Genomic DNA, 23,667 nt, shown 5'->3' on the forward strand with positions numbered 1-23,667 from the left:
GGGATTGTGCAGAAGGAGGAATAGCAGGAGGAAGAGGAGGAATAGCAGGAGGAAGAGGAGTGGGAGGAAGAGTAGGGACACAGGAGGAGGAACAGGAAGAGGAAGCAGCACAAGGTTGCACCTCTCCCTGTATCTGCAGCCTCTGACCCCAGCCCCAGGAGTATTGCCCCCCCCCCACATGCAGCAGATGACAGGGGATTGGGATCCACGATTTTCCCGGGGGTGAATCTTGGTGTTTCTGAGCTTTCTTGGGCTAATTGTTGGTGCTTTGTTTTTTTGTGGGGGCTGAATCTTTATATTTGGAGGGGGCTTTTGCTGAATCTTGATGTTTGGTAAGTTTTTGATCTGTGTCCTGATGTTTGGAGGACTTTTGTGCTGAATTGTGGTGTTTTGGAGGTTCTTAGAGACACAAGATGCCCAATGACCTAATGAGATGAACTTGGGTAAGGAGGAACTCCCAGTCCAAGGCACTCTCATCTTGTTTTTTTCTCCAAACCAGGATTTTTCATTCCTAGGACATGTCTGGATGGAGGAGGAGGAAAAGCCCTGGAGATTCCGCACGAGGAGGGGCTGCAAACCCAGCCCAGGGAGCTGTGGGAAGGAAAGAGCCCCCCTGAGCCAGGAAGGTGGCCGGAGATCCAGCCAGAGGTCAGAGCTGGTGGAGAAGCCTCATGGCAGAGAGAAGCCCCACAAGTGCTTGGAATGTGGGAAGGGTTTTAGTCGGAGCTTAGATCTGATCCAGCACCAGGTGATCCAAACTGGGGAGAGGCCCTATGAGTGTGAGGAATGTGGGAAGCATTTCAGCTGGAGCTCCAGCCTGAGGCAGCACCAGAGGATCCACACTGGGGAGAGGCCCTTTGAGTGTGAGGAGTGTGGGAAGAGCTTCAACCAGAAGGGCCACCTGATGCAACACCAGAGGATCCACACTGGGGAAAAACCCTATGAGTGTGGGGAGTGTGGGAAGAGCTTCAGCATCAAGTGCCAGCTGACAGAACACCAGAAGATCCACACCGGGGAAAAGCCCTACAAGTGTGGGGAATGTGGGAGGAGCTTCAGAGGAAGCTCGGCATTGATTCGGCACCAGGTCATCCACACGGGGGAACGGCCCTACACCTGCTTGGAATGTGGGAAGAGCTATGGGTGGCACTCTGACCTGAGAAAACACCAGCGCACCCACACTGGGGAGAAGCCCTACAAGTGTCCCCAATGTGGGAAGAGGTTTCACAGGAGCTCCGATCTCCTCAAACATGAGCGGAGTCACACCGAGGAGAGGCCCTTCCGCTGCCCCGACTGCGGGAAGGGCTTCAAGCAAAACTCCCCCCTCACCCTGCACCGGCGCATCCACACTGGGGAGAGGCCCTATGAGTGTGGGGAGTGTGGGATGAGATTCTCATTGAGCTCAACTTTCACCCGACACCAACGGAGGCACCACTAAGGGAAGCCCTGTGAGTGCCCCGAGTGCGGGAAGAGCTTTGTGCGCTGCTCCAGCTCCATCCCCCATGGGAGGATCCGTGTTCAGGGTGGTCCCCTGTGACCCCCGTTGGGCAGATCGCTGGTGATCCATGGTCCTGGTGATCCAAGTTGGAAGGCATCTGGCTGGGGGGCTCCACATCTTCCTGGTTCCCTGTAGGCACCTCGATAAACCCAGCGGGAGGAACCTCCACCAGGACACAGACCTACAATGGGAATTCCTTGGGGAGAGCAGATTTGTTGACTTTCAACTCCATAAAATCTTTTGTATTTAATCCTTCTTCTGGTGACATCAAGGAGTACTGAATGGTCCCTGAGGTATATTCTGGGTTGACTATTTGGTGCTTGTATCCCCAGTCTGTTCTGTTTATGCTGAATAATAAGTTTTACACCTTCAAGACCTGTCCTGAGAGTGAAGGGGTAGAGAAGCAGCATGCAGTTTGTTTTCAGAAACTGCACTCGCTCCTCCACATTCCTGCTCTGGGACTGTGTTGTCTGTGGATGGACAGACAGCGGGACAGAGCTCTCCATTGCTTTTAGTTAGTTTTAGCTAGCTGAACCAAACAAGTTCCTGAACTGTGGGGTTTTTTTTCCCTTTTCTTTGAACCTGCTCTGGCTTGAACACCAGAAGAGCACGGGCAGCTCACACCTGTGCCCCACCGGGCCGGGCCTGGGCTGCGGCATTTCCAGCGCCAGAGGGACTGATAAGGGACTGAGTGAGCTGAGCTACAGCCCACAGAGGGACTTTGTGAGTTTGTCTCTCTTTTAGAGCAGCAAGAGGTTTTACTGTTTTGTTATCTTTATTGAAAGATAAAAATATCCATTCCAGAATATGCAGTTGATCTTCCCAGTTATCACTTCATTGACACAGTATTCCACATGGTATTTCATGGTCCTTCAAAATAAACACTTGAACACCAACATAGGTATCTAATCTGTTAACAAATGTGTGTGCTAAGGCTAATTCAATTTCTTCTAGGGTCTTTGCTGCTGGGGTCAATTGCCTCTCATCAGTAGAGGAGGTGGTGCCTGACAGAAAATCATGCAATAGTTGCATCTGATGATTAGTTATGCCTAAATATGATCTAATCCAACCTATTAAACCAACCAATTTCTGTACATCAGTAGCAGTTTTAACATCAATGTCTAACTTCACAGTTTGAGGCATAACTTGAGTGTTAGTCACTAACATACCAGTATTTCCAAGGCATGTGTTCCTGCACTTTCTCTGAAGCAATGATCAGACCTTTCAAATTTGTCACAGCACATTGTTTAAGAGCTGATAACTGTTGTTTGTTACCAGATGCCAACAAGATATCATCCATGTAATGATAACAGTAGCAGTTATTAAATTGCTCCTGCACTTTTGACAAGACCTGTGCCACAAACCATTAACAAATAGTTGGCGAATTTTTCATGTCTTCGGGAAGTACCTTCCATTGATATCTTTTATTGTGTTCAGGGTTCAGCATGATTTATGGAAGGCACAGTAAAAGCAAATTTTTCTTTGTCTTGCTCAGCCAATGGAATAGTGAAGAAACAATCTTTCAAACCAATGACAACTATTTGCCATTCCTGTGGAATCATTGTAGGTGTAGGAAGGCCTGGTAGTAAAGCTCCCATTGTTGCCATTACAGCATTTATCTGCCATAAATCATGTAAAAGTCTCCATTTTCCCGATTTCTTTTTTATTACAAAAACAGGGGTATTCCAGGAATATTTCAATATTTCCTGCTTGCAATTGTTCTGTGACTAATTCTTGCAGGGCAGTAAGCTTTTTGGTAGTAAGGGGCCACTGGTCAACCCAGACAGGTTTATCTGTCGACCATAGATCAAGGCTACAACTGGACGTTCATTGCCCTGCATCACAGTGGCCCCCATTAAAAATCTGTAGTAATTTTGACACCCCATTGAGATAAACAATGTCGTCCCCACAAACTTTGAGGAGCATCGGCAACATAGAGTCTGATGTTAGCTTGTTGGCCATCAGGATGTTTCACGTTAATTACAATGGCTGACAGGCCACCTGTTGTAGCACCACCCAACCCCAGAAGTCCAAAACTTGCATGAGTGAGAGGCCACGATTGAGGCTAGCAAAGTCACGAGAGTATTGTGACATCTGCTCCAGTGTCAATCAAACCTGTTACTGATATGGTTCCTGGATGACATCCACTGGTGGTGAGGATTCATGTCTTTTCTGGATGGTTCTCCATAAATTTCTCAGCCCAGAACACTTGAGGTACTCCTGTCAATCCAAAACTTCCTGTGCCGTGACTTTGGTCCACTGTATTTGGAACAGAACTCACAAAAGGTACAAGTTGAGCAATGCAAGTTCCTTTCTGAATAGTGACAGGAGGGTCATAAATGGGTACCATAGCATGAATCTGTCCTAAATAATTAGCATCAATAAGCCCTAGATGCACATGAATACCTCTAAGTGTAGTTCTTGATCTTCCCATCAAAAACACACTCAATCCCTGTCCTATCGGACCATAGGCATCGAGGAGCACTTTGCACATTTCTTTTGTCAGAATGGTTACTGTGTCAGCGGTGGGTATATCAATCCCTGCAGACCCACTTGTTTCCCCTGAGTATTGTTCACAAATGTTTGGCTTTGCAGTGCTGGGGAGGCCCATATTTGCTGCTGTGGTTCTTGGGGTATTTGTTTTCCCACATGCCCATTCGCGCTCTTCTTCCTGTTTCCCTGCAACAGCTGACCATTTGCGTGATATTTACTCCTGCATTGTTGAGCATAGTGCCCAAATTTAGCACAGCAATTGCACACAACATTGCTGTTTGCACTTGGCTTAGATGTTATTTTCTGGGTATTACACTGTGCCCTTATGTGCCCTTGCTGTCCACAATTATAGCATTTCGATGAAGGTCTTAGAACTGCAGCAAGAGCTGCTATTTTATGCTCTACTGAACCAACTTTTGAGCAAGCAGTAATCATTTCAGGCAATGCTGGTTCCCCAGGTAAAGTGCCAATAATCTTTCTGCAGCCTGAGTTTGCATTTTCTTTAGCCAAATGTATACAGAATTTGTGTTGCAAAGATTCATCATCTACCTGTTTTTCAATGGCTGCAGCAAGCTCTTCCACAAATTGCAAAAATGGTTCTCTCATCCCTTGTTGTATAGTACCATATCTCTGTTTTGGAGCTGCCATTTCCATTGATTTAATTAAAGCACTCGTGCCAATTTGCTGAGCTTGTGCCAAAATTGAAGGATCCCACCTTGCCTGTGAATCTGGGTTAGCAAAAGGTCCAATGCCCAGTAGGGCATCAACACCCACAGCATGATGAGGGTCGTGTTGAGGCAACTGCATATTTGTTACAGCTGTCTGCTCAGCCACTCGCCTCCAAGTGTCTTGAAATACACCGTATTGTATTGGCTGGAATGAAATAGTAGCAATATGCATGATGTCATAAGGTGCAAGCATATCTGCGTTAATTACACATATTAATTGCATTACCTCTGAGGAATTAATGCCATACTGAGCCACTTTCGATTGGAGATTTTGCACAACTTTCCAGGCAAAGACGTGATGACTGTCATCCTGCCCTGTTCCAGGAGCTGCTTTAAAACCTGGAAAAGCCATAGATAGGGTTATCACAGGCAACATTTGCATTAGCACTGTTCTCCTGAGGTACTCTTGGAGCACCTAACCTTTCTATCATGTCCCAATTCTTTTCTTCAGCTGCTTTCTTCCTAACAAATTCCCAAAATTCCTGAGGCTGTTGAGGAAGCCCAGTTACTTGACATGGGGGCAAAGTCCATGGGGCAATAAGGCTGGAGCTATTAGAAGGTGAACTGTCAATAGTTCCCGGCCCCAACTCAGGTGTTACTGCGGGAGACTCATCACTTGATTCGCTGTCACTGTCAGGTAACGGAGGACACGACCTTGGAGATTGTTCAGGCAGCTCAGAGGGGAGCGAAGGGGCAGATGGCTGGGCTAGAGCAGAGGGAAGCAGGGGGGCAGAAGACTGGGTTTCTCTCTCTGCTAAAGACATTTCAGCTACCTGGTGCAGTGGTGTGGTGTATACAGGCACCATGGCGAGCTGCTGCGCAGCTGTGACATAAAGAGGTTTAGGAGTCTGAGAAGGAGATACTATGGCAGTTTGCCCAGAAGCTTTGGCAGCTTTCCCAGAAGCTTTGGCATCCAGCCCAGAAGCTCTGGCAGCTTTCCTGGAAGCTTTGGTAGTCTGCCTGGTAACTTGCATGGCACCTGCACCTTCTTCAAGGATAGATTCACCAAGTTCCCCATCAGAGGCCCCCTCTGCCTCATCCCCCTTGTCAATTTCTGTTATCAACACTGATTCTTCATCTGCGTCCTGCTCTGCTTAAGCGTTCTCGCTCTGTTTTCCATTCTTTTAATGCCTCAAAAAGCAATCCCCAGGTAACAGCTAGATCGACAACAGTTTTATCTCCCACTCAGATGACTTCCCACAGTCTGTCCCTGTCTTTTTCCCATGCTTTAACACTAAATGCTGTGTCAGGATCAGTGCCAAAATCCTGTGATTTAGCCCACAGCAATATACTACGAAGGGCATAGTCTGAAGTATTAATTCCCTTATTTCTTAACAAAACTTTCCATGTAGCCAAAACAGTCTCTTCTTCATTAGATAAATTATTTCCCATTATTACTAGTTGGTGGCTCACCTACTTCCAGGTGTCTTGATAGGAGAAAATCAGGTCTGGACTTCCCTGTGGCTTCCACCCGCCATTCTCAGCTGCACCAACTCTGCCTCCCCCACTATGTCCCAGTGAGTCATGGCTGCCAGTCTCTAGGAGCCCGTTTGGGTCCAGACCAAGTATGTTCTTAAGGGTGTTGAATCACGTTGGGGTTACCAGATGTTGCTGTCAAGGCAGTCATGACACAAGGCAGAGACCACAAGCAGTCTCAGATGGCAACTCTTTATTATCGAACATGGCTGACCTTTTATACACTTTCTAATTGTTTATACTTCTTCTACCCTAACTATTTGCCACAATAAATCAACATAACATCATTGGTGATAAGTTACAGTGTCTTCAACTAACTTTCTAAAAATACTTCATCCAGCTGCAAAGTTCTCTTCTTATCTTTCTTCAATTCCTCACTTCTCTTGGTGTCCTCAGTTACAGCCTTGGAGAGAATCCTTATCAACTTCTTGCTTCTTACCTTTCTTCTCACTCCTTTAGCTAACAGGCCCGCTGTTGGCCCCTTCCACACAAAGGCATTTGCTATACCAGCGCCCGCAGTAAGGTTCATTAGTAACGGTTGCCCTATGCTGAAGGCACACAGGTGGTTACATGCCTCTATCATTTACAGTAGGGTGAGTTCCTCCTTAGACAAGGACCTCAGAAGTTTTTTACAATTCTCATTAGCATTTTCAACAGCTAATTTTGAAAGCAACACCTCTCTGGCAATGTCATTCTCAATTTGTCTTTTAAGAGCTTGTTTCAAGCAGCCATTGAATTGCATATAAGGCTCCGCCAGTCCTTGCTTTACATAAGTAAATACTTTTTGGGGGGCTCACAGCATCAGGAACCTTTAAAATGTGCTATGCACAGCTTCAGTAATACCCTCAAGGGCCTCACTAGGAATGTGGGTACGCCCAACAGGGTCTGAGTGGCTTCCTTCTCCAGCCAGGTGGTCAGTCATGAGGGCTGCAATATTCTGGTTTGCATGTCCCACAAATTTCAAAAACAAAGCTTCAAACCCCTTTTTCCACTGAGCATCTGTGGAGGCCGGTAGGCCTACAGAACAAAGGCCATTATAGGCCTTTGGACAGACAGACAGACCCCAAGTTGGAGAAATCTCCCCTGTTCAGGGCAATTGAGCAGACCCTCTTCCAGGATGCTTTGTTGTATATGCAAATGTACCCAGTTCTACTTCCCTGGTTGGACTGTTGGCCTCTCCCTCCCTTTTTCCTTATATTTATATGTCCTTGAATGTTCTCCCTTCCCTGCTTATCCATTGGCCCCATATTGCCTCAGTGTCCCACCCTCTTTACCCTATTGGCTGCCACCCCTTGTCTCCCCTCTGTACTGCCCTGAGCCCTCAGCCCATTGGCCCTGATGCTCTGCTCTGCCCCCTCTTTTCCCCTGTATTTAAACCCAGACCTTCCACTGTTCTTTTTGTCTTTGTCTCTGGCCCCCTTTGTGCGTGGCTGGAATAAACCTCCTTCTCTGGCGTCCATACAAAGACCCTTCCCATTTCTTTGTCGTTGGTGATTCTACGAGAGAAGTGTGTGCTGCAGTGATTGTGTGTGTGTGTGTGTGTGTGTGTGTGCCTGTGCCACCGAGCGGCTTCATTACTGGAGACACTTCTGGAAGGTCACGGCTCCGCTGCCTCTCGCTCCACCACCAATGGGCTTGTGGCTTGTGACAGCTGGCAGCCTGAACAGGGACCTGTTCGGGGCATTCCTGGAGGCGTCTTCAGTAGCTTTTTTGCTACTGAAGTTAAGCCATGTTCGGAGCAGCCAATTCCCAGAGGAGACTCCTAAGTTTTATTGGGGGAATCACACAGGCGACCGGCAACCTTCTTGAGGCGAGAAGATTGGTTGAAGCTGACGGACAACCTGGAGAGGTTTTGTTGACCCACTGTCATGTGAGTACTATATTTGGGGGTCACCCTTTTTTGTCTTTCCTTTGCCTTCTTTTCCTCTTGGATGTTGGGAGGAAGTGTGGGGATGGGAGCCAAACTGATCCACCCACACAGGGAAGTTTATACCCAAGTTAAAGGAATCCTTGTTGGGGAAAATTTTCATTTTTCAAAGGGAGATTTAAAATGTTTTCTTCATTGGTTGTTCAAGCATTTTCCTGATGTTATGAGGGAATTCATTCTAATAAGTTCTGGGACCATATAGGAAAAAGTTTCTACATTCTTCGAGTTAAAGGGATCTTTCAGTGGGGAAATTTTATCCTTTGGCCTTATTGTTAAGTCTGTAGAAAACGTTGGGAAACATTAGGAACCCCAGTTTAACACCCTTTCTCCCTGTTCCTCCCCTCGCATCCCTAAACCCTCTTCCCTGCCTCAGGCAGGATTGGGAGATGGATCCTGCCAGCAGGCACAGGGTTGCTACCATCACCCTGACATCTCCCAGTGTCCTCTGTCCCCTCTCCAGGGCAGCACTGGCCATGCTGCCTTGGGCTCTCTCCTAACCCTCTTACCAATGTCCACGTACGCAGTTCTACCACCCCTAGTTGTTCTCCCAGATGGTACCAGGAATGTGGCCAGCCCCACCATCTTGTCTTCTCCCTCTCCAAGTTTTTCTGCCCTTTCTCCACAAAATGGTGCTGACCCCACAAAGGCAATGGCCATTTTGTCACCTCCCTGTTCTGCCAAAAAGGATGCCTCTGACCCTCCTCCCACTTTCTCTATTCCTGTAATCACACCCTGCCCCTCCCTTCTGTGTCAGGAAGTGTGTCCATGTTGGGACTTCCCCTCTCTGTCGGGAATCCCCTCCCCATTGTGCACACCCCATCCCTACACCCTCTTCTCTTGACTCCTCTCCTGATGGTCCCTCCCATTCCGATTCCCACAACACTGGAGTCAGAAGTGGTGATGACAGTGACCAGAAGGAGCCCATATTGGCTTCCACAGCCGCCCACAAACAGGCAGATTCTGGCTGCCCCAAGAGGCTCCATGCAGTCATCAAGTGCCCTCCATCCTCCTCGGAGGATGAGAGTAGGGATTCCCAGACTTGGATTCCGGTCCTGAGTCTGAGGATCACTGGGCCAAGCTGCAGAGGGAAGCCACTGGGAGGGCTCAGAGCTCACCAAAAAGATTGTGGGCTTGCCAATTATATGTAAACACAGCAGAAGAGTGACTGCAATCAATTCCTGGGAGCCGATCCACTATGGGGAATTGAAGGAGCTCTGCAAAGTGGCTAAGGAATATGGTTGGGGGTTGCATTTCTTAAAAAACTTTCTGGAAGCCACCTTCTCTGACTGTGTCTTGGTCGTGCATGAAAATAAAAATATCATGAATTGCCTACTCTCCCCGTGTCACAATCCATCCTTACAAACGGGTTTCGTGATTGTTCGTGGATTTGATCTCAGGGTGCAAAAATCCGACACGGCACAGGGGGGTTTGCAGTGATAATCAAAACAAATGCACCTTTATTGAATAACCAAATGCATTGGGGAGGAATTGGGGAAAAAAGGGAAAAATAAGGAAAAGAGGGAGGAAGAGAAAGGAAGGTATATAGCTACCAAACATAGAACAGCCAAGTCCTTTGATGTCCAGCCAATGGAGTTCACCATGTCACGTCTGGGGAGATCTTGTAATCTCTCGCTAACTCAGAGGTTTTTATTATGATAACTCTATTGAAAATTGTGAGGGAGGGGAAACAGATACAATAAGGAATAGATGTAACAGGTAGTCCATGTTCTCAGCAGTAAACGAGAGCCATTGTGTTCTTGGTCCAGCGGTCACAACCTGCAGGCAAACATCTCGCTTTGGTCAGCTTGCCTCCCCCACACACCTGCCCCGGGCTGGGGGTTTCAGTCCCAGTCCTTGGAAGGAGCAGAGGGGCCTTTTCACATGGGGGTTTCATGTCTCACTCCTTGATGGAGAGGCTCCTTACATCTCAGTCTGTCTGTCACGGTGGTTGTAAAACAGGTGAGGATCTTCTGTGGGGGGACCACCCAGAACTCAAGAGAAGTCCAGCCAGGCTGAGAGGTGGGACAGCTTCCAAGGCTATTGCTGCAAAAAGGCAAGATGCCCCCTTCTTCTTTCATTGGGCTCAGTGCAGCATACAGCAAACAACACCTGTGAACAATAGCTTAGCACTGTTCTCAGGTCTCGGAGCCGTTGGCACGTAACTTTCTCCAACAGGGCCTGAAACTTCAGACAAGGGTCTTTTCTTCAGTGGTCCCCAATGGCGATCATGAGGCAGATGAGAGAAACTTTGGACAGAGACTCACACCCCGGTCGAGTACATGCTGTGGGAGAGGCAGTAAAAAAGGCATCTCAAATCACTGGCGGACACATATTCAAAAGATGCCAACAAACCAAATTTAACCCTTGAATAAATGGCAGGAGAAGGTGACTTCCAGAAGCCACAAGACCAAGCAAAGGATTTACAAGAAGCTGCACTTGGTGACATCACCACTGCTGCAAAGACATCCCTGCTCCTCACTCTCGACAACACCCTACATACACAGAGCTTCACTAACATTAAACAAGGGCAAGTGAAATTTTCATAAAATTTGTAGAAAGACTTAAAGTTGCACTTGAGTGACAAATAGAAAGCCCAGAGGCCAGGAAGGAAATTCTAAATAAAATGGCCTTGGCAAAGGCAAACGATGAGTGCAAAACAATATTAAGAGCTCTCCCCTTGGATCCAGAACCTACAATCAACCAGATGGACGAGGCCTGCACCAAATTATCTTCCACTGAACACACCGTGGCAAGGGCAATCTCTAAGGGAGAGGGCCTTTTTAACATCCCAAGACGCTGCAAAATGTTTTAATTGTGGGGAACTGGGCCTTTTTTTTGAAGGACTGTCCAGAATACAAAATGCCTAAAGACCAGCAGCCACCAAAGAGGTGCCATTCATCACACTGTATGCATTGCAACAGACATTCTAACAACTGTTCTCAGTTTTGTTATCACCAGTAACCTCACCACCACCAGCACCATTATCAGCCAAAAAACTTCCAACAGACTGCAGAGTGGCCCTGTGTGAAGACAGCAAATGGAAAGCTGTTTCACTGTACCCTCCCCACTATTCTGGAGGTCCAATACGTGGGAAATTCCCGCGGAGCTCTTCATACTCCGAACAACAGACCAGAGTCACCAAGGCTTTCCAGCAAGTTCAGGTCAGGACCTGACACCAACTGGTGAGTGCTTTGTCTATACAATTTGATGACTCTGCTTTCTATCGTATTCCCACCAGAAAATATGGACCCCTAGAGGGCCTGAGGGATGTGCTGGTAATAGGTAATGTATTCATGGACCAAATGAAATACATATTATAGTGGAAGTGCAAACTGTTGGGCCAACTGACGAAATCACAGTCACTTTCTGCTGCACAAAACCACCACACTTCCTGCACAGAGAGACTGTGATCGCCCAAGCCTTTTTATTGCCATTAAGCATAGACAATATCCCAGACACCCAATGGCATTCTGGGTTGAAATCATGGGCCAAGACAAGCCCCTTATAAAGTGCAGTCAGTTGAATAAAGGTAATGACATCCACCTACAAGGGATGGTGGACACAGGGGCCAACGTTACTATCATTACACAACCTCAATGGCCCCTGAACCAGGAGCTGACTCCTGTCACTGGAGTCATCTCAGTGATCGGAGGAGCCGCCATCTCCATGAGGAGCGAGCGTATTATCACAACAGAGGGACTGGAGGGCCAAACTGCCACCATCAGGCCATTTGTAGTCAGGGCACCCACCACCCTGTGGGCCAGGGACCTGTTGTCCCACTGGGGAGCTTGACTTGATATTCCACCTCTGTCCCGGGATTTCTATTTGGGGCCACTGCAGAGTGCACCCCCCCACAATCACCTGGAAGACTGACGCCCCACCGTGGGTGGATCAGTGGCCCCTCTCAACAGAGAAATTACATATCCTTGAGCTTCTTGTGGAGGAGCAGCTCTCCAAGGGCCACATTGTACCTTCCAACAGCCCGTGGAACTCCCCTGTCTTTGTTCTCAAAATCCTGGCAAGGACAGGTGGACACTCCTCCATGACCTTTGTAAAATTAACGAGGTCATTGAGGACATGGGTCCCTTGCAGCCTTCCTTCTCCATCCTTGCTTCCTTGTGACTCGAGAGTGGTGGTTGTTGATATCAAAGACTGCTTTTTCAACATCCCCCTCCATCCTCGAGATGCTCCCAGATTCACCTTTTCCACCCCCTCCCTGAACAGGCACCTCTGAAGCAGTACCACTGGTGAGTCCTCCCCCAAACTGAGAAAAACTCCCCTATATATGCCAGTGGTACATGGCCCTTGTCCTATCTCCCATCCAAAGGACTCTCCCAGATGCCATTATCCTACATTATATGGATGACATTCTGTCTTGGTTTGAAGACAGGTGTCTGCTAAGGAAGGCAGGAGCTTCCTGTGAAATGGAAAATGTAAACCCCCTCCCTCTGAATTATTATAATTTTGAAATTAAAAAGCTCTTGAGCAAAGATATGGGAATAAGAATAACAGTTATTTACTAGGAAAATTAAAAATACAAATGCAATAGTACAAACAAAAAAACCCCACTGGCAGAGTCAGAATATGACCTGACACCCTGTGGGTCACAGTGGTGGTAGCAGTCCTATTAAATGGAGGCTGCAGTGCTCCTGGAGTGACAGGTGGGGTTTTGTTGAAGCAGTGATCCTGTAGAAGGGTGGAGTTTTCCTCTCAAGGTCCAGTGGTGGCGTAGATGGGCCTGGACTTCCCCTGGGAATGCAGTGGAAAAGAAAGCTGCTCCTCTGGGAATCCTGTGGGAAAAGGCTGTCTCTCTTCTTCCAAATGTCAAATTATATCCAGGTAGGAATGCTTGGCTCCTCCCTCTGGCCGGAGCATCTCACAATGGGATGATGAAATTGTTATCAGTCATGCAGTGACACTCAAGGGCCCAATAACAGAAGATATCTCCCAGAGGGGGGATTGTTGAGGAAGAGATAAAGTAAACTGTTGTAAGAGACGGTCCAAAGTTTCCCCCATTTGCCTCACGACCGTCACAAGGACAGAGAGGAAGACCCTGAAGACCCTGGCTGGAGTTCTGGCCTGGTTGGGGTGGATGCTCGCCAAGTGATTGTTTGCAGCTGTGCTTGCTGTGCCCCCACGTTACAACTGCTTCGAGCAGGGGCTGACAGGGAGCGGCTTGCTCTGTACACTTACACCTGCTTCACGATCCCTGCTCATCACAATGGCCCATGAATTTCCCCACCTCTTGGCCAGATGAACTTTCTGGGGTAACTCTGGTGATCCCCCCATAGAAGATCCCTCATCTGCCTCACAAGCGCTGTAAGGGAAGCCTCCTCCCAAGGACTGAGACTGAGACCCTTAAAATTCTAACACAGGGGCACTGGCCTGACTGAAGTGGGATGTTTGCCAAGTGTTGCCTGCAGGTGTGTTTGCTGGGCCAAGACTGGTTTCTCATAGACACCAATCCTGAAAACAATGGGTCTCGCTCACCGCTGAGATTGATTTGTCCTGTTTCGGAACATGGACTGTCTTACTCATTTTCAACAGACTAATTCTCCATTGTCTTTTATCTGTTCTCCCCTTGGTGGATGACTATAAAAGACCCCTGAGTTAACCAAAGATTTTGAGATTCTCCCCCACGTGACAAGATGGATCTATTGGCTGGACCATGAGGATTTTGTCTCTCCATTGGTAGCTATTCCCACCCCTGTCTTCTTCTCTCTCCCTCTATCCTTTATCTCCTTTCTAATCCTTCTATTGCTTCTGCTGTGGGCACTCAATAAAAGGTGCATTTGTTTTGATTAAGACTGAAATCCCCTCTGTGTTGTTTTTGCGCTCTGAGATCAGTTAATGAACCATCACAACCCCACTTGTACGAGTGGATCGTGACATTAAATTGGCGTCATGGACAGGATTCTGACAGACAGAGGGGTTTGCAGGGTGGTGTGTAGTCTGTAACAGGGGAAGGATGTTTCACTCCAGCCGCACCGAGCCCGATACCCTGAAAGGGGTGAGCGGTTGTCTAAAAAGGAAAGGGAGTGACTCAAATTTCCCACAAACTGCACACGCCGAGGTGAAAAGCACCCCCATACTCAATTGAGGGCTCTGCCTTCAGAATTTCACAAAAGATCTCTTAGTGCAAAAAGGGAAACTGTTTTTGTGTATGTGTGAATCTGGACTGTCTGGGAAGTGAAGGGACTACTTGAAGTAACTGAGTAGAACCTCCCAGGCACTTTTAGTCTCTTCACCCACCCAGGGAAGCAAGGGAAACACAGCAGAGGCTGTGTGGTTGTGTACCTTAAGTCTACACCTCCCTGTCATGGGTTTGGTCCCTTCACAAAATGACGGAAAACCTCAGCGCAAAAGTTAAAGCTGAATTTTATTCTCTCCTAACCAAACACAATGCCAAACCTTCTCTGGGAGGAGAAGAACGGGCACAAAGTAACTGATTTAATTTGGAAAATGTTATTGATAGAGTATGTTCTTTACAAAATGAAACAAAAGTCAAACTGGGCAAAAATAAAACTATTCTCTGCTCAGTTTTGGGAGCTTGTCTCACAGCAGCTATAAAAACTCTCTTAAAGTGAAGAAGTGAGGAAAAAGCTATAATGGACTCCCTTCAAACCCTAGTTGAAATTTGGCAAAAACAATTAAATGAAGAAAGAAGTGAGATCCATCTGTTATGAGCTGCCCATAGAGAGGAACACATTAAGAATTCACTGAATGCTGATTCCTCAACACAGGCAGAGGAAAAGAAACTCCTCACATTAAACAGATTTATCCCCATAAGGAACTAGAAGCAGTTAAAAACTGTGGAGAAAACTGCTGCCCTCATTTGAGACCCTTGGTTAAAACAGAATATCATTATATTCATGATGAAGATTTTGAACCACATATCACAACTAAACAAATACCATTCAGCACTACCAAATTGACTAAGCTGAAGAAAGAATTTGGGTGCCTCCCACAAGAATCGGAGGCAGAATATGTCTTCCAAGTGTCCCTCACTGGTGGAGATCAAATTAAATTAACTGAACAAGTGGCCAGTGGGTACTGGGGACATGGAGTTTTCTTAACAACAGGAGATGAGCGTTACACGTGGTCCCTGACACAATGTGTGCCTTTCTGGGCCGGGGGAATTAATCCTTTGGAAAGGGGAGACCCTTTAGCTATAGTCAGTGCCCCCGACCAGCTTTTGGAAGGCGCCCACAAAGCCACCTGCCTGCAAATGATTCATGAAAAAGGTTGATTCCTGGTTTTCAGTCACCAGTGCAATTACCTGTAAAGCCTGAAATTATGACTCCTTTAATTTGAGGGCTTCCTAAACCTACAGCAATTACTTTACAGAAAACCATAATGGCCTTGGGTCCCATAGAGAGACTAGATAGATTCCTTGGTAACCCCACTGACCAAACTGGATCTACTGATCCTGGTTTCACTCCATACTCCATCCCCTCACAGCCCCCAGCTTCTCAATCTGATTCACCTGCCAGTAGCCGTAAAGTTTGGACATGGAGCGAGGTTGCAGTAGATTTGATTAATTACAGTAGATGATATGGACCTGTAAAAACCCTGGAAGAGAAATCAGAAAATACAAACAGTGTTTGGTTTATCGGGGCTCCTCACGGTGAAAATTTAGGGAAGGGAAACCAGATCTCTAACTGCCAACGTTGGTGGTTGTTGGAAGTTAAAAGGGGGGTCCCCAGAGAGGTGATGGATGGTTTGCCCCTTGATAAATTACAGAAAATAATAACTAATTGGCACTATCAGAAACCGAATTTATCAGTTCAACCCAGTGCACCCCTCCCTTCTCAGAATCCAGCCAGTGAGCCAAAACAAACCCTCTCCCAGCCTCTCCCTCAGAATTTAGGATGTGAGCCAAAGCAAACACAGAACCAGAGAAACTAGGCTCTCCATCCCTTATAGGTGAGCGAAGGGCTGGAGCATGGATGTATCTGAGAATGCTCACTAAACATAAATCAGGAGATATACTGATCACAGCTATCACAGGCCTCAAACAGGCACTTGTAACCTTTCTGATTGACACTGGGGCACAAATCTCTGCACTAACAAAAAGGATGCCCAGAAGTGTAGAATTGTTCCAACAAAGAAACAATGATGTGCTTTAAATGCCCTAGGAACTACAGAATCTATGAATGTGGCCTTAGTAAAACTCACGCTCCATGGAGAGGAGAATCAATTAGTTGTCAAAACTGGGGATATTCCAAACAATTTATTAGGGATGGATGTTATTGCTGGGAGGCAGTGGGAATGTTCTGAGGGATTCCTGTGGTCATTTGGTGTGCCACATCTTAACATTAGACTGCTCCAAGCTGCATCCTCCTCACTGTCTAGCAAAATTACTCATGTAAAACAATACCCTCTACATTCTGGTGCCAAAGAGGGCATCAAACCAGTTATACAGGACTTGTGAGACCAAGGAGTGATAGTCAATACCCATTCTCTTTTCAACTTGCCAGTGTGGCCAGTTTGGAAACCCAATGAGAAGTGGAGGCTGACAGTAGACTTCTGCAGGCTTCATGCCAACACAGACCCTCTTACAGCAGCGGTCCCAAATTTGGCTGAATTAATGACATCAATTCAAGAAAAAGCTCACTCAATCATGGCAACTATAGATGTCAAAGACATGTTTTTTATGATACAGCCAGAAGATATGGACCGATTTGCCTTCACATGGGAAGGACAGCAATACACTTTCACTAGGCTTCCCCAAGGCTACAAACACTCCCCCACTTTGGCCCACCCTACTTTAGCCCAGGAATTAGAAAAAATACCCAAACCTGATCCTGTAGCTGTTTATCAATACATTGATGACATTCTGGGGGGGGGGGGTGGGGGTGTGAAATAGAGGTAGTAGGGAAACATCAGCAGAAAATAATCCCTCACTTAGAAAGTCTTGATTTGCAGATGCCCCCAGAGAAAATTCAGAAGTCTTCTCAGGAAGTGAAGTTTTTGGGAATTTGCTGGAAAGGAGGTATGACATGTATTCCACCTGATATCCTAACCTCTTTAGATCAGATCAAAATGCCTGAATCCAGGAAAGATCTCCTGCAAGCTCTAGGATTATTAGTGTTCTGGAGAAAACACATTCCAGATCTTTCAATAATTGCCAGGCCCCTTTATGACTTGCTGAGGAAAGGGGTGAAATGGGATTGGACTCCTTCTCAGGAGGAAGCATTGCAATTGCTGATTTTTGAAGCAACAGCTCACCAAGCACTGGACCCTGTCCATCCCACAGATCCCTTTCAGCTGGAATGGGGATTTGCCTCCTCAGGGCTGTCAGTACACATTTGGCAGCAGGGTCCTGAGGGTCCAACAAGGCCTGTTGGTTTCTATTCCTGTGGTTTCAAAGATGCTGAGAAAAGATACACTACCTGGGAAAAAGGATTGTTTGTGGTTAGCTTAGCTCTCATAGAAGTGGAAAAAAATGCACGACAACAACCAGTTGCCTTGAGAGGCCCTTTCAAAGTTATTAAGACAGTCACTACTGGGACCTCCCTCCCCGCCCCCAACAGGGTGGCCCAAAGGGCCTCAGTTGCAAACTGGTATGCTCAGATTGAACATTACTGTAACATTTTCTCAATAACAGAAGGAGCTGTAAAAAATTTAGCGATCCAAGAAACTGAGGATTTGGGCAGCAGCCATGACAAACCTGCCTCTGTAATTAAAACATCCCCTAGTTTCTCCCCCAAACAATCAGCAAATTCTTGGTTCCCTGATGCCTCTGCTAAACAGGAGGGGAAGGTGTGGAGATACAGGGCAGCAGCCCTCCACATTTCCTCTGGTGAACGAATCATTACCGAGGGAGAAGGCAGTGCTCAGGTTGGGGAGCTGAGAGCTGTTTGGAGTGCTTTCCAACATGAGGTACAGAATACCTCTCCTGTCTGCATCTACACGGACTCCTATGCTGTGTATAAAGGATGTACTGAGTGGCTTCCTTTTTGCAGAAAAATTATTGGGAAGTTAACAGAATTCCAGTATGGCAAAAGGAAAAGTGGCAAGAAATTTTCAACATTGCAAGCCAAGGGAACTTTGTTGGGGTGGGCAGCCTTTCATCAGACAGATGGAAATCCAGCAGGAGAGTGGAACAATAAAGCTGATGATTTAGCAAGACTAAGTCCCCTGAAAAGGAACAAATTACAGAGGACTGGGATCAACTATTAGAATGGCTGCATGTAAAGAGACAGCACACAGGTGTGAAAGATTTGTACAAGGAAGCTCTGGCCCAGCGTTGGCCTGTCACCAAGGAAAGGTGTAAAACATGCGTATCAGCCTGTGAGCAATCGCAGACTGGAGACTGGAGAGACATCCTTTGGAAGATGACCCTCTGCATTTCAGAAAGGGTAAAGGCTTATGGGGCGCGTGGCAGGTAGACTATATTGGACCCTTTAAGAAGTCAGGAGTTAAACACTTTGTGCTGGTAGGAGTAGAAATTGTATCTGGGATGGTCCAGGCCAATGCTTTTAAAAGAGCTACAGGTGATAATACTGATAAAGCACTGCAGGGATGGTTTGGAATTTTCCCAAAACCACAGGAAATTCAATCTGATAATGGGTCCCACTTCACTGCTAGAATTGTACAGGATTAGGCAAAAAATGAAGGAATTAAATGGACTTTTCACACTCCTTACTACCCTCAAGCTAACGGGATCGTGGAAAGGACCAATGGTCTTTTGGAATGACTTTTGAAACCAGAGGAGGGAAATTGGGATATTCGGTTATGGGAAGCTGTGAAAAGTGTGAATGACAGATGGGGGGGTAAATGGGTGTCCCAAAATCACTGCCTTTTGCCCAATAGCTCCAAGCATAATTGCCTCTCTAGGGAGACCAGATGATTTCAAGATTCCAGCACATTACCCTGGATAACCTGTTCTGGTGGACCTCCCTACTGTAGGGGAAGTACCACTAGTGCTAAAAACCCCTCTGAATAAACATGCATGGGTAGCCTCTGATGCTCTAGGGAGAGAGCATCGGATAAATACACACTGGATAATTCCATCATTCTAACTTTTTCTGTCCCTTAGTGGCAGGATTCTGTTGTGTTTACTTTTACAGAAGAACCCTGAGGGTCATGAGGATCATCTGAACCATGATAACACTGGTGATACTTTTCTGCATCCTACCACAATTCCATGGACAGAATCCTGCTGAGTGGTCGTGGTCTGAAGCTACCATCCATCACACTAATGTTCTAGGATCATATCCCAAGGGTCGCCACCTGAACCTAGAGCCTATAGTGCTGCATGACTCTGAGATATATCGCCCAAGTGAGTGGGGATGGGATCAGAAGGACTGGACTAGAACCCTAACTGGAACAATTGGTGAGTCGATTGTGGTAGCGTGCAGAAAAGTGGAAGGATCTCTCTATGAGAAAGCCACCTCCATTGCAGGTGCTGGAAATTTTTTAGAACCAGATGGAAAAAACTATTTGCACATCCCTACAACAGAACTGTGTCCTACAACAAAGTGGGAGTGTACCAAACAAATTCCCCTCACTCTGTGCTGCCGGCAGGAGTACGTTGGTAACTACACTTTAGGCCCCAGAACCAACAATGCAATTACAAAGGATTGTAGAAATTAATCAACTGCTTGTTGGCATAATTTTACTTTAGCCAAACCAACTTATGTGACACGCTGTTGGCAAAATAACTTGACAAATCCATAAAGTTTAAAAGGCCTGGTTTACAAATTTAAGATAAACACTATAACAAAGCCCACACTTAGTACAGTAGTCACACCCCAGTGGGTAGAAGGGACTGAGAGCACCCTTAGTCAACTTGATACTGAATGGCCTTGGTCCCAGGCTTTTGTTCATTTTTCCGGATCCACAGGAAATGTGAAGGATTTAAAACTATCAACTGTCATTATGCATGAAAATCAGATATACACTAGGCAGGAATGGGAAAACCAAAAAACCTGGCAGCTTCAAGGGATAGTGGGGAAAAAAATTAGTATAGGATCCAAATGATTAACGGAACTACCCATAGTAACACAACCTCAATCGGTGTTTTGACAGATCAAACAAATGGAATGGGCCCGTCAAATTGGTGAGAAATAGCAAACAATTAATTTGGAACCTTGTATTGTCCGAGAACAACAAGGGCTCATCTGTGAAAGCAATGCAATCACAGCTCAAGACATTTGTTTAGACACAGAGCAAAACATCTGTCATTTTGAAATTCATCCTAATGAGACTTCTGAAACAGTCCTTGTATATATAGGCAACAGGTGTGCATGCTTCAGAACTGCTTGTGATTTTGTATTCATAGAAAATGTTGTAGGAGATACCAAAAATCATACAAATTTTTGTGCTTGTAACTTTACCAAGATTACAGGATGTGATTTCTCTTATGAAGCTCCAGTTACCTCTCACTACCCATTGCAATCCAACTACACACTGATTCACAAACTGATGCCTACTCCTATTGGGATGGATCTCACTTTGGTAAGACAACTGCTGCTCCATCGAGACTTAGTTGAAATCCTTGAGAAGATTGAGAAAAACGCACAGAAAGCCCTGGTGACTGTTCATCACAATGTGAGACAGATACCCCGTGTCATGGAAAGAGTGGAGAAAGATGCCGAGCACAGGGGGTGGGATACTCTTTTAGGTGGTCTCCTACTGCCACGGGTGTCCTGAGCAGTCTGTGTCATCCCATTGTTATCCTTTTGATACCAATTCTGCTTGGTTTTATTTTATCAGCATTCCCATTCGTTATGAATTGGAGCATGAAACAGCTGACAAGATTGACGTCTATAGTTAATGCACACAACTTGGCTGATGTCCCATGCACTGTGGGCATCCTCAAGCTTTTGACACAAGGCAATTATGAATGAAGCATATGTGTTTTGGAATAATCCTAATTTCCATTTATGATTTTGTGGGAATTACTTTCCATTTTTAGTAAATTGTTTTAGAAAATCATTTTTTAAAGTTAATGCTTGTATTATGATTTGTTTATTGCATTTGCTTTTGATTATTTGTAACTTGTTTTAACCATTTGAAAATTGTTATAAAAGTAATATTGTTTAATTAATCAACCATTTGTGAAAATTGTTATGATAAGCAATATTAATTATGCTTGTTTATTGTTTCCCTTTTCCACTTCCATTTCCTATCCTTTCTTTTCCTTCTCTCTCTCTCTATTTTTCCTCTCTTTCTGTTGTCCCTATTTTTCCAGGTTATACTACCAACGCACGGCGAGTTCTGCAGACCCACCAGCGACACTCCAGAGTTCTGCTGATGAAGATCCCTTCAAGACAATCGTGAGTCACGGGGTCGTGTGAGAGTCTGTCCGAATTTTCCCTCATCTGCCTCACGATCGTCATTGGGGACCGCTGAAGAGAAGACCCCCCCTGTCTTAAATCTCTGGCTCCAAAGGAGAAAGTCATGTGCCTGAGACCTGAGAGCGTTGCCAAGCCATTGTTTGCACAGGTGTTGTTTGCTGTGTGCTGCACTGAGCCCAATGAGAAGAAGAAGGAAGCACCGTGCCCTTTGTGCAACAACAGCCTTGGGAGCTGTCCCACCTCTCGGCCTGGCTGGATTCTCCTGAGTTCTGGGTGGTCCCCCCACAGAAGACCCTCACCTGTTTTACAACCACCGTGACAGACAGACTGAGATGTAAGGAGCCTCTCCATCAAGGAGTGAGACATGAAACCCCCATGTGAAAAGGCCCCTCTGCTCCTTCCAAGGACTGGGACTGAAACCCCCAGCCCGGGGCAGGTGTGTGGGGGAGGCAAGCTGACCAAAGCGAGATGTTTGCCTGCAGGTTGTGACCGCTGGACCAAGAACACAATGGCTCTCGTTTACTGCTGAGAACATGGACTACCTGCTACATCTATTCCTTATTGTATCTGTTTCCCCCTCCTCGCAATTTCCAATAGAGTTATCATAATAAAAACCTCTGAGTTAGCCAGAGACTTGGAGATCTCCCTGACATAACAGGCGGATCCTCGACTGGACTGGACCAAAGGACTTCGTCTCTACGTTTGGTAGCTCTATCCCCCTCTTTCTCTCTCTCTCTCGTTTGTCTCTCTCTTCCTCTATCTTTTTCTCTCCCTTAATCCCTCTATCGCATTTTGCTGGGGACATTCAATAAAGGTGCATTTCTTTCGACTATCATTGCAAACCCCCTTGTACCGTGTCGGTTCTTTTTGCACCCTGAGATCAAATCCACGAACCATCACGAAACCCGTCCGTGAGGACAGATCGTGACAGCCCCCGAGGACCCCTCCCCAAATTCCCCCCCAAAGCCCCCACAGCACCCCCAGACCCCGCTAAAACCCCCTCAAGTTGCCCCAAGACCCTCCCCAAATCTCCCCCAAATGTCCTCAAGACCCCTCCCCAAATTCCCCTTACGACCCCTCCAGGACCCCTCACCTGTTCCTGCGCCTCCTCAGCAGCTCCCGGAGCCCCGCGTCCTCTCCCAGAGCCTCCCCCGCTCTCTCCAGCGCCTCCCGCAGGACCCGCCCGAGCCCGGGGCGGCTCCCGGGGGTCCCTGAGGGGGTCCCGGGGGGCGGCGGGGGGGGAGGAGGCGCCCGCTCCATGCCCGGCCCCGGGGTCAGGGGGCGCCGCTTCGGGCTCGGCTCTGATTGGCTGGAGCGGCGCGGGGAGGGCAGAGGTGGATCAGGGGAGACGCCCGGTGATTGGTTGGTTTCGTAGAGGGCACGGTGATTGACAGGAGAGGGGCGGGGAGGCGGGCTTTGACGAAGGGAGGCGCGCGGTGATTGGTTGGTTCGGCTCGAGAGAGGCGGCAGTAGCTGATGGGATACCTGCCGTGATTGGTTGGTTCGGCGCGTGTGGAGGCGGGCTTGTCTGAGGGGAGGCGTGCAGTGATTGGTTGGATCGGCGCACGGGGAGGCCGCTCTTCCTGAGGGGAGACCCGCGGTGATTGGATGGTTTGGGGCGGAGCGCGCCGCTATTGGCTGGGAAAAGTCCGGGATTATTAAGGGAACATTCCCAGTTTCTTGGAGATAAACTCTCAGATTTTTATGGAAAAATTCCCATATTTTTGCAGGAGAAACATTCCCGGAATTTTTGACTCCACATGACCCCAAATAACCCAAATAACCCCAAAACACTCGAAATAAACCCCAAATAACCCCAAAAAACCCAAACAATACCCAAAAGTCCCCCAGATAACCCCAAACAAATTCAAATAACCACAAAAAACAAAAAAACCCCTAAATTAAACCCATAAAACCCCAAATTATTTCAATTACACCTAAAAAATGCCATATACACCTAAAAAAATGCCAAGATAAACCCAAAGAACATCAAACAATTCCAAATAAACCCAAATACGCCCAAACTAACCCAAATACTTCCAAATAACCCCAAATAAACAGAAATGAACCAAGTAAAACCGAAGATAAACCCCAAATAATCCATAAATAACCCCAAATAAACCCCAAACAATCCCTAAATAAACCCAAAGAAACCCCAAGTAACCCCAGTTCCTCCTGTTCCCACCCCGAAACAGATCCCGACCAATCAGAACGCGCGGCACCGATGACGATCCACTTGCT

The 23,667-nt window shown here is 46.8% G+C and overlaps 2 pseudogenes; both read left to right on the top strand.

Annotated features, from left to right (window-relative positions):
• Positions 1-23,667, top strand: part of LOC136570615 (zinc finger protein 850-like) — a 194,458-nt pseudogene that overhangs the window by 45,348 nt on the left and 125,443 nt on the right.
• On the top strand, positions 11,672-21,426 carry LOC136570563 (uncharacterized; annotated as a pseudogene).

The sequence above is a fragment of the Molothrus aeneus genome, unplaced genomic scaffold (assembly GCF_037042795.1).
Source record: "Molothrus aeneus isolate 106 unplaced genomic scaffold, BPBGC_Maene_1.0 scaffold_35, whole genome shotgun sequence".
Taxonomy (NCBI): Eukaryota; Metazoa; Chordata; class Aves; order Passeriformes; family Icteridae; genus Molothrus; species Molothrus aeneus.